Raw genomic sequence first — 10,349 nt, 5'->3', positions numbered from 1 at the left:
TTTTTTTCTTTGCAGGTGAAACAATTTTACTTCTTAGTTTAAAGTAAAAACACAAACACCATGTTCTTCATATAAAAACATTAATACAGATACATATACTTTCTAGAAATAATTAAATACACTCACTCAAAGACAAATGCACTCTATTACATGGCTTCAGTGAGGTGGCTTTGAAGAAACATATATCTGGGCTATTTCTTAAAAATATCATGCCACCACTTTGCATCTTTTGTTTCAAAATATAGATCATTGTCATGAGTATTTGTTCCTGCATTTTTACTTATTCAATAATGCCTATATAGATGGTTTTATCACTTAAAGTTCCACTGATTCATTAGGTTTTTCTGCAGGTTCATCAGCAAGTTAAATAGGCTGTGCTTTTCTCCGTGGTCTTTAAGAATTTCCATGAAAGGGGGGAACATTATCATCTAAGATTATAAACTAAAGTATTTACCAAGAACTCCAGTGGAAACATTCTTTGTAGTTAGTTGCTTCTTTTAAGGCACATAGACCATGTTCAACCAGTTAATACAAATTTTACTCCATAAACTCTCTCTCTCTCTCTCTCTCTCTCTCTCTCTATATATATATATATATCTCCAATATGTCTCCTGATTGACAACCAGGCTCCAATGGACATAGCTGTGCACTCAAAATAGAAGATAGGCAGATATGGAAAACATGAGGGCTCATATCATAATAACCAGCAATAAGCAGCTCAACACCATATGGACTCCATCCATACTATTGTGTTAATATCTGAGTCTTGCTTCTAATTAGGGATACAAGATGAAATACAGGAAGAGATCTGTCAATTACAAATCTGAAATCAAAAGACTCCTGGTGCGTAAAATTACATACCAAACTAGCATCAACAGTAAGCCCCACAACTGAGATACCAATATAATTGTCACCGTGGAGAATTTTTTTCTGATAAGCACAAGTTCTGATGGCGTCCTCTTCAATTCAGTCAACATTTCAAGGGTTTTCGATTTCAGACCATACTGGCTAAGCCTTGTTTGACAACTTCCACTGCATAGTCACTCTGATGAATCCTGCCCTGAGGGTTCCAAACAGTGATATCATTCTCATACATATGTGGTTGTGAAGCATAATTCTGGTTGTGGACCTGGCTGCAGTCTCCTACAAAGCTGAAGATCAAGTTGTCCCAGCACCATACTTAATTTGCTATGAACCCTTGAGCAATTCTTTTCATCTTTTTATGTTCCTTATCTGTAAACTGGTGATAATAATAACACTTCACACATGTGCTATGAGGATCAACTTAGTTGAGAACTACGCTTGATATATACTAGTCTTATATAAGGCTTACAATCATTGGGTCACCATCATCATCATCATCACCATAATTTCAAAATTATATGTTCCACTAGCAGAAATAGAACTTGTAAAATAGGTACTTTAAAAATATTTGTTGAAGAAATCAATAAATTAATTGATAAATGGGAAGATAAAAAGGAAAATGAAGTCAATCAAATCAGGGAAAATCCTGAATATCAATTTAAACATTTGACTTTTATTCTATAGACAAAAGAAAATGTACAGAATTTTTTTTGTTAATGTGGAAAACAATATTAAATAAGTGCATACCAATTTTGCCATTAAATTTATTTGTAAATTAATTGAATTTACCTGTAATTTATAACATTTTGTGCAGCATCATTGTTGCTTTAATTTCATATAAATATTTCAGGATTCAGATAAGCCAATTATGTGAAGTTAAAACTGTAAGTTGACGGAAGAAATTGCAGACTTTTGCTCATTTCTATTTTTTTCTTTTTAGTTAAAAGTCAGATAATTTTGTTATTATTTCATAAGAGTGATAGCTTTGCTAAAATGTTTTCTGAAACCTTCTTTACAAAGTTCAGTGTATGAGCGACTTATTCCTATTTTTCAGACCTAATACTCTAGGGATAGATGATTTTCCATGCAATAAAACTCAAACAATTCATATTGTCAAATCTCAATACAAAATCCAGTATAAGTGTGAAATACTCTTCCTGGAATAGCTGCCACAAAAATTAACTCTGAAAAACACTCCATTCACTTACGGGCTTTGATAATATTGATTCAGTAGTAACAGAACCAAAAATCAACACCTAAAAGCTTGATTGGAATACTACCGTCCCATCAGTAAAGGAATATAATATAAATTTTAACTATTTTTTAACAAATGCTGTGATGTTTATTCAGATACAAAGCAGACTATCACATCAGGAAAAGAGTGGATAAAAGAAAATAAATACTCTGTGGAGTTTTCATGGCACATTTTTATTAAAGAATGCACAATTTCTAGCTGATCTTATTCAGTTTTCATTTCTAGCAGATGGAAAATTTTAGTCTTTAGAATTCAGTTATCCAAGCAACAAATTAGAACTCTGAGACATCAGACCCCTCAAATATTTTTGGAGAAAATATGCTATTATACAAAAATTTATTTTTTCAAAATACTCAACATTGCTTTTGCTAGAGAAGGGTCAAACACATTTGAAAATATTAAAGTGTCTCCTTTAATTGTTGTACTGAAAAATGTTCTATTAAATATATTATAGTAAAATCTTATGGCACTATATAAGGGATATATTAGAATAGTAAATATTCTTGAACTATAACTAAAGGTATTGTATTAGTAAGTCAGGGTATGCTGTGCTAACAACAACAAAAATAATGTAAAACCTCAAAATCAAAAGTAAACACAGAAAGATTTATTATTCATTTAAATTAGATCAATGCCAAATCCAGTCTGGAAACTGCCATGAAGATGACCTCTATGCACTGACTTAGCACTTTTCTACTTCCATTTTGTGGCACTGTCACTTAGACTTGTAGCCTCCATTATCATTAGAGAAAGGGAATAGAGATTAGAAGATTCATACATTAGCTATTTAGTTCTTTAGCGCAGAGGTATCACATGTCACTTCTGCTCATCACTCACTGAACAAGACTAGTTACATGGACTGTCCTAACCAATAGGGATCTTGGTAGTGTGGAGAGCACATGGATGTTCAGTAAGAAATAAAAATATATATATGCAATAAATAAATTGAATACATACACTCTTCTTCACACAGTTATAAGAACTTTCTCAGATAGTGCAATGTTAATATTTATCAGATTACAAAAAGAATGGCAATTGTGGAAATAAAAACATCAACACATCCTTATAATATGAATATTGTAATTCTTTAATGAAAAACACATTATGTGCTTTAAAAAAGCTCACCAAGAAAGAATGTGTTACCCAAAGCAAACGATGTTCATCTCCTTTTCCTGATACTCATAAATCCCAGCCAACACTTACCCAATCACTAAGCCCTTAGACCCTTTAGGCACTCTAATATAGCAATTATGAGAGTATCAACAAAAATATTATAGTAGGTAAAAACTACAAAATCCATGCAGATTCTGTAAAAATGAAAGCAAAATCTAATTAAAGAAATGAAAGATGATCTACATAATTGGAGAGGTATTCTATGTTCATGAATTTAAAAATTCAATATTATTAAGATATCAGTTCTCCCCAATTTGATCTATAGAGTCAACATGCTTGTAATCAAATCCCAGCAGGAATTTGTGTAGGCATCACCAAGCTGATTCTAAAATGTATATAAAAAGAAAAAAGCAATAGAATAGCCAAAAAAAAAATCTGAAAATAAAAAATGAAGTGAATTCATTCTATCCAACTTTAATATAAGCATATAACCAGCAAAACATGGTGTTGGTGAAAGAAGAGACACATGGATGAATGAAGTAAAATAGAGTTTCCAAACATATATCTGATAAAATGTTGTCAAATTATATGTTGACAAAGGTGAAAAAGGAATGGAAAAAGATGTTTCATGCAAACAGAAACCAAAAGAAAGCTGAGATAGCTATACTTATATCAGATAAAATAGACTTTACAACAAAGATTGTAATCAGAGACAAAGAAGGACATTACATAATGAAAAGTGGTCAATCCAACAAGAGAATATAACATTTGTAAAAATGTGTGCAGTCAACATAGGAGCACCTAAATATATAAAGCAACTATTAACAGACATTAAAAGAAGAAATAGACTCCAGTACAATATAGTAGAGGACTTTAACACCCAACATACATCAATGGATAGATCATCCACACAGAAAATCAGTAAGGAAGCATCAGCTGTAAATGGCACATTGGACCAGATGAACTTAACAGATATATACAACATTCCATCCCAAAGCAACAGAATACAGATTCTTCTCAAGTGCATGTGGGTCATTCTCCAGGATAAATCATATGTTAGGCACAAAAAAAAGGCACAAAAAATGTAAGAATATTGAAATCATATCAAGAATCTATTCTAACCACAATGGCATGAAACTAGAAATCAATTACAAGAAGAAAAGTGAAAAATTAATAAATATGGGAAGATTAAAAACATGCTACTGAATAAGCAAAGGGTCTAATAAAAAAAGAGAAATAAAAAAATACCTTGAGCCAAGTGAAAATGAAAATACAACATACTAAAACTTGTGGGATACAGCAAAAGCAGTTCTGAGAGGGAAGTCCTTAAGGATAAATGCCTACATCAAGAAACAAGGAAAACCCAAATAAACAAACTAACATTACACCACAAGGAACTAGAAAAAGTGCAAATGAAGCCCAATGTTAATAGAAGGAAGGAAGAAAATAATAAATATCAGAACGGATATAAATGAAATAGACATTAACAAGACAATAGAAGAAATCAATGAAACTAAGAGCTAATTCTTTGAAAAGATACACCAAATTGACAAACTTTTAGCTAGACTCACCAAGAAAAAAAGAAGACTCAAATAAATGAAAATAAAAAATGAAAGAGACATTACAACTCATACCATGGAGAGAAAAAAGATCCTAAGAGATTACTATAAACAACTCTACACCAACAATTTGACAAACTAGAAAACATGGATGAATTCCTAGAAATATATAATTTACCAATAATGAAATATATATAAAAAAACTGTAAAGACCAATTACTAATAAGCAGATTGAATCAATAATCAAAAACCTCCCAACAAACAACTGTCCAAATCAAGATGACTTCATTGGTGAATTATAGCAAGCATTCAAAGAGCATCAATTTTTCCCAAACTCTTCCAAAAAAAAAAAAAAAAAAAACTTCCAAACTCATTTTACAAGGCCAGGATAACTCTGATACCAAAACCAGACAAAGATGCCACAAAAACTGAAAACTACAGGCCAATATCCCTGATTAACATAAATTCAAAAATCCTCAACAAAATGCCAGCAAACCAAGCACATTAAAAGAATCATACACCATGATCAAGTGGGATTTATTCCAGAAAAGCAGAAATGGTTCAACATCTGCAAATCAATTAATGTGATATAAAGCACAAACAAAATTAAGAATAAAAGTAATATGATCACCTCAATAGATAAAGAAGCATTTGATAAAGTTCTACATCCAATTTGATAAGAATGTTCAACAAAGTAGGCATAGAGGGAGCATACCTTAACATAATAAAGGTCCATAGCTAACATCATAATGGTAAAAGGCTGAAAGCTTTTCCTCTAAGATCAAGATTGAGATAAGGATGCCCAATCTTGCCACTTTTATTCAACTAGTATTAGAAGTCCTAAGCAGAACAGGGAAGAAAAAGAAATAAAAGGCATCCAATTTGGAAAGGAAGATGTAAAACTGTCACTATTTGCAGATGACATGATTTCATAAATATAAAATAGAAAACCCTAAACAGTGCACCAAAAAACTATTAGAACTGATAAATGAATTTAGTAAACTTGCAGGATACAAAATCAATATAGAAAAATATTGCATTTCTATACACTAATAACAAAATATAAGAAAGAGAATTTAGGAAAATAGTCTCATTTACAACTGCATCAAAACCAATAAAATACCTAGCAATAAATTTAACCAAGGATGTGAAAGACCTATACTCTGAAAACTATACAACGTTAATGAAGATAATACAAATAAAAGGTATAATGTGCTCATGGACTTGAAGAATTAATACTATTAAAATGTCTGTACTGCCCAAAGCAGTGTAAAAATTCATTGCAATCTGTATCAAAATTCCAATTCCATTTTTCACAGAAATATAACAATCCTAAAATTGACATACAGATGGCAGATACAGGAAATAATACTGAACATCACTAATCATCAGGGAAATGTAAATCAAAACCACAATGAGTTATCACTTTAGAATGTCTATTATCAAAAAGACAAGAAATAACAAGTGTTGGTGAGGATGTGGAAAAAAAGCAAACTTTGCACACTGTTATTGGGAATGTGAATTTGTGCATCCACTATAGAAAACATCGTGGAGTTTCTTCGAAATATTAAAAACAAAACTACCATATGATTCAGCAATTCTCTTCTGGATATTTCTCCATAGGAAATGAAAACACTAACTTGAAATTAAATATGTACCCTAATGTTTATCAAAATATTATTTAAAATAGCCAAATTAGGAAACAAACTAAGTGTTCATCAACAGATGAATGTATATAGATAATGTGGTGTATGTATAATATTATATATATAAAATGCTAAAAAGAGTATTATATGTACATAAAGAGTATTATTTAGCTGTAAAAAGAATTAAATCCTGCCATTTATGACAATGTGGGTGAACCTCAAAGGCATTATGCTAAGTAAAATAAGTCAGAGAAAGACAAAGACTGTGTGATCTCACTTACATATGGAGCTACAATTTAAGCTAAGCTCATTAGATACAGAGAACTGACTGATTGTTGCCAGAGGAGGGAGTTGAGGGGTGAACAAAGTGAGTGAAGGGGGTCAAAAGTGCAAACTTTTAGCTATAAAATAAACACATCATAGGAATGTAATATACATCTTGGTGATGATAGTTAATATTATATTGCATATTTTGTTAAATTTATACCTAAGTATTTCATTTTGGGGCCTGCTAATGTAAATAGCATAGTGTTTTTAAATTTTAAATTCCACTTGTTGTTTGCTGGTATTTAGAAAAGCAATTAACTTTTGTGCATTAAACTTGTGTCCTAAAACTCTTCTATAATCATTTATTAGAGGATTTTTTAATCAATCATAATTTTATTTCTTCCTTACCAATCTGTATGCTTTTTATTTCCTTTTCTTGTCTTATTACATTAGCTAGAACTTCCTGTAAATTTTGAAAGCAATGGTGAGACAGAACATCTGTTCCATGTCCCTGATCTTCATGAGAAAGCTTAGAGTTTCTCACCATTAAGTACGATGTTATCTGTAGGTTTTTTATAGATATTATTTATCAAGTTGTGGAAATTTCCTTCTATTCCTAGTTTTTTGAGAGTTTTTATCATGAATGGATATTGGACTTTGTCAGATGTGTTTTCTGCGTCAACTGATATAATCATGCAAATTTTCTTCTTTAGCTTATTGAGATGATGGACTACATTAATTGATTTATGAATGTAAGACCAGCATGTCATATCTGAGATAAATCCCACCTGGTCATAGTGGGTAATTTTTTTACAATTTTTGGATTTGATGTGCTTATATTATTGAGGATTTTTGCACCTGTGTGCATGAGAAATCTCGATCTACAGTTTTCTTATAACGTCTTTGGTTTTTGTATTAAGATAATTCTGGCCACATCAAAAGAGTGAAGAAGTCTTCTTTCTGCTTTTATTTTCTGAAAGAGATTGTTGAGAATTAGTATAAATTCTTCCATAAATGTTTAGAAAGACTTCACCAATAAACCTATCTAGGTCTGGTGCATTTTCTTCTGGAAGGTTATCAATTATTGATTCAAATTCTTTAATTGACTTAACCCTATTCATATCATTTATTTCTTCCTGTATGAGTTTTAGCAGATTGTCTCTCAAGAAATTAGCCCATTTCATCTAGGTTTTCAAATCTGTGGGCATAGAGTTGTTCATAGTATTTAATTATCCCCTTACTGTCTATTGGGTTTGTAGTGATGTTCACTCTTTCATTTCTCAGTTTGACTCATTATATCATCAAAGTGTCATTTGAACATATCATTCAATTCTTCATATTTACTATAAAGAGATCTTAGGAATAGAAATGCATGGGACACTGAGGGTCTATGTAATAATGAGTAGGTAAAGATTTTAAAACTGAATATCTAGTATAGCAATAGTGACTTTTCAATTATTTGTCCTGGTTGTAATAAAAGTGTACTATAAGACATAAAGATATACATCTTTACCTTTCTCCTTGGTTTTCTTTATGTTTCATCCTTATTTCTCTTTCTTTATATCACTATTAATAAACAACATTTTGTTAAGTTCCATGTTCTATTATAAGCTTATTTTTATGGAACAAAGAAGGTTCTAAATAAATACACATATTCATTTAAAAGTGAAAATCTTTTAACTTGTGTTATATGGACACAACCATGTCTTGAATTGCTACTCTAAAATCCACATAAATTTTTGGTCATCTGTTCAGCACATAGAAAGCTAAGTAAATAGATCACTAGGTTTCAATTATTTAACTTTCCTAAATATTAATAATTTTCCAGCATAATTATTTATTTGATTTGTCAGTTATTTTAAAATATTATTTTATCAAGTTATGTTAGGTGTTTGGTTTGACCTGATTGACCTTTGGGACTTAATGTGTTACTTTCTAGCTATCAGTTAGATACTACCTCTTTTGGATGACTGTGAATTACATGACAATTTGTTCTAATTTCTGAAATATTCTAATGATTTTTGATAAATGTAATAATCTAATACTTATGAAACTTCCATATGTACTCTTACAGCTTTTCTCACATCAATAAAATATGGCTTTCTCGTAGACCAAAGTCAGTGTAAGGTAAGATTCAAACTATTTTTTAAACCTGTTCAATCTCTGAGAATTAAAAAGAAAAAACAGAAAGATTCCCCTTTTGTTTTTTCAGTTATTTTGTGTGAACAAATGGTTACTTTTATAAGCAAGGAACTAAAAAAGAAAAAAAAATAGCAGGTTTTTACAGTTCTAGAAACAGTCTTCCACTTACTTGCATTTGAACTAATGTTTTTTAACTTCAATGACATTGATTCAACTTTCAGGGCTTCCTTCAGATCTACAAGGTACTTAAAATACCAGTAAAATCCTTTAAAGAAAATTGCCTCCTAGTAAAATATAACACTTTTTTTAAGTATTTAGCAAAGTTGATTCCAAAACTCTTCTTCCCAAGGCAGTTCTCCGCTTTAATTTATCTTTTCATTTAAGCAATAACTTTGATAGTATTCTGAAAAGAATATTAATACAGGCCTGAATAAGTTATAGGTTATAGATCTTAGCATTATAGTAAGTTGCTTCATGATCTTAAATATGATAAATATATGGGATAAACAAAAGATAAATACACTAAAACATTATTGTAGTAAACACTGACTACCTGAAAAACTGCTTTTTAAAAAAAATCTATATATGACTGAATAATCAGTGAATCAGTGTCTGTAGAAGATTTGAAAATAAATTAAAAATTTCTGATATCCTGGGTTTGAAATCTTATGTCCTTCAAATTTATATATAGCTCATCCCTTAGAAGAGCTAAAAGTATATTTGCACATGGCCTATTACTATTTGAAATCAGTGATAGCAGACTACTCTACAAACAAAGGTGAATTGGACTGAAAACCATAAATATTGACCCATGTCTGATTCTACCACATAGGATCCATATGAATTTGGACCAATTTAATGACCCACCTGAGTCTCAATTTCAGCATTTGTATTGATGTGGTAATTATGCACTGTGCAACTCCCTCAAACTATAAGTCTTCATTTCAATTATCTATTGCTGCATAATAAACCACCAAAAAACTTAGTGGCTAAAAAAGACAAAAGTTTTATTATGCTCTTGTCCATTGGTTTTCTTTTTTTTTGGTCATAATTATAAAACATTATCTAATAAATATTTCTATGAATGTAAATATTTTCATATCAATGATTATTTTCTTCAAGTAGATGATAAAGAAACAACGTATATCACTGAGATTCCAGTAAGGAGACAAAAATCACATATTTTCGGTAAAACGATAAAATGGGAATACTACAATATTAAAAATACATTAGCAGCAGTAAACAGCTACCACATCAAGGACTGATGGAACAAAGGGAAAGAGTGGAACATTGGAATTAGTGGAAATTAGAATATTAGAGGAAGGACTTTGTGGAGTTTGGACTCAGATCTCTGAAGAGGAAAGACCAGTCAGCTGCTTTGGTGTCTCTAAAGGGCACAACGAGTTTGATTCTGCAACTATTTTTAAGAATACAGACTCGAATTGGTTAATGGAATGAATTTCTACTGGTGTAAAGAAGCATTTCTGGAGTAATGCTTAAAGG

The 10,349-nt window shown here is 30.7% G+C and overlaps 1 pseudogene; it reads right to left on the bottom strand.

Annotated features, from left to right (window-relative positions):
- Positions 1-315: 315 nt before the first annotated feature.
- On the bottom strand, positions 316-8,302 carry LOC102507398 (annotated as a pseudogene).
- Positions 8,303-10,349: the final 2,047 nt, after the last annotated feature.

Source organism: Camelus ferus, chromosome X (genome assembly GCF_009834535.1).
Source record: "Camelus ferus isolate YT-003-E chromosome X, BCGSAC_Cfer_1.0, whole genome shotgun sequence".
NCBI lineage: Eukaryota > Metazoa > Chordata > Mammalia > Artiodactyla > Camelidae > Camelus > Camelus ferus.
The sequence above is the reverse complement of the archived record's forward strand: the minus strand, read 5'-3'. Positions and strand labels throughout refer to the sequence as shown.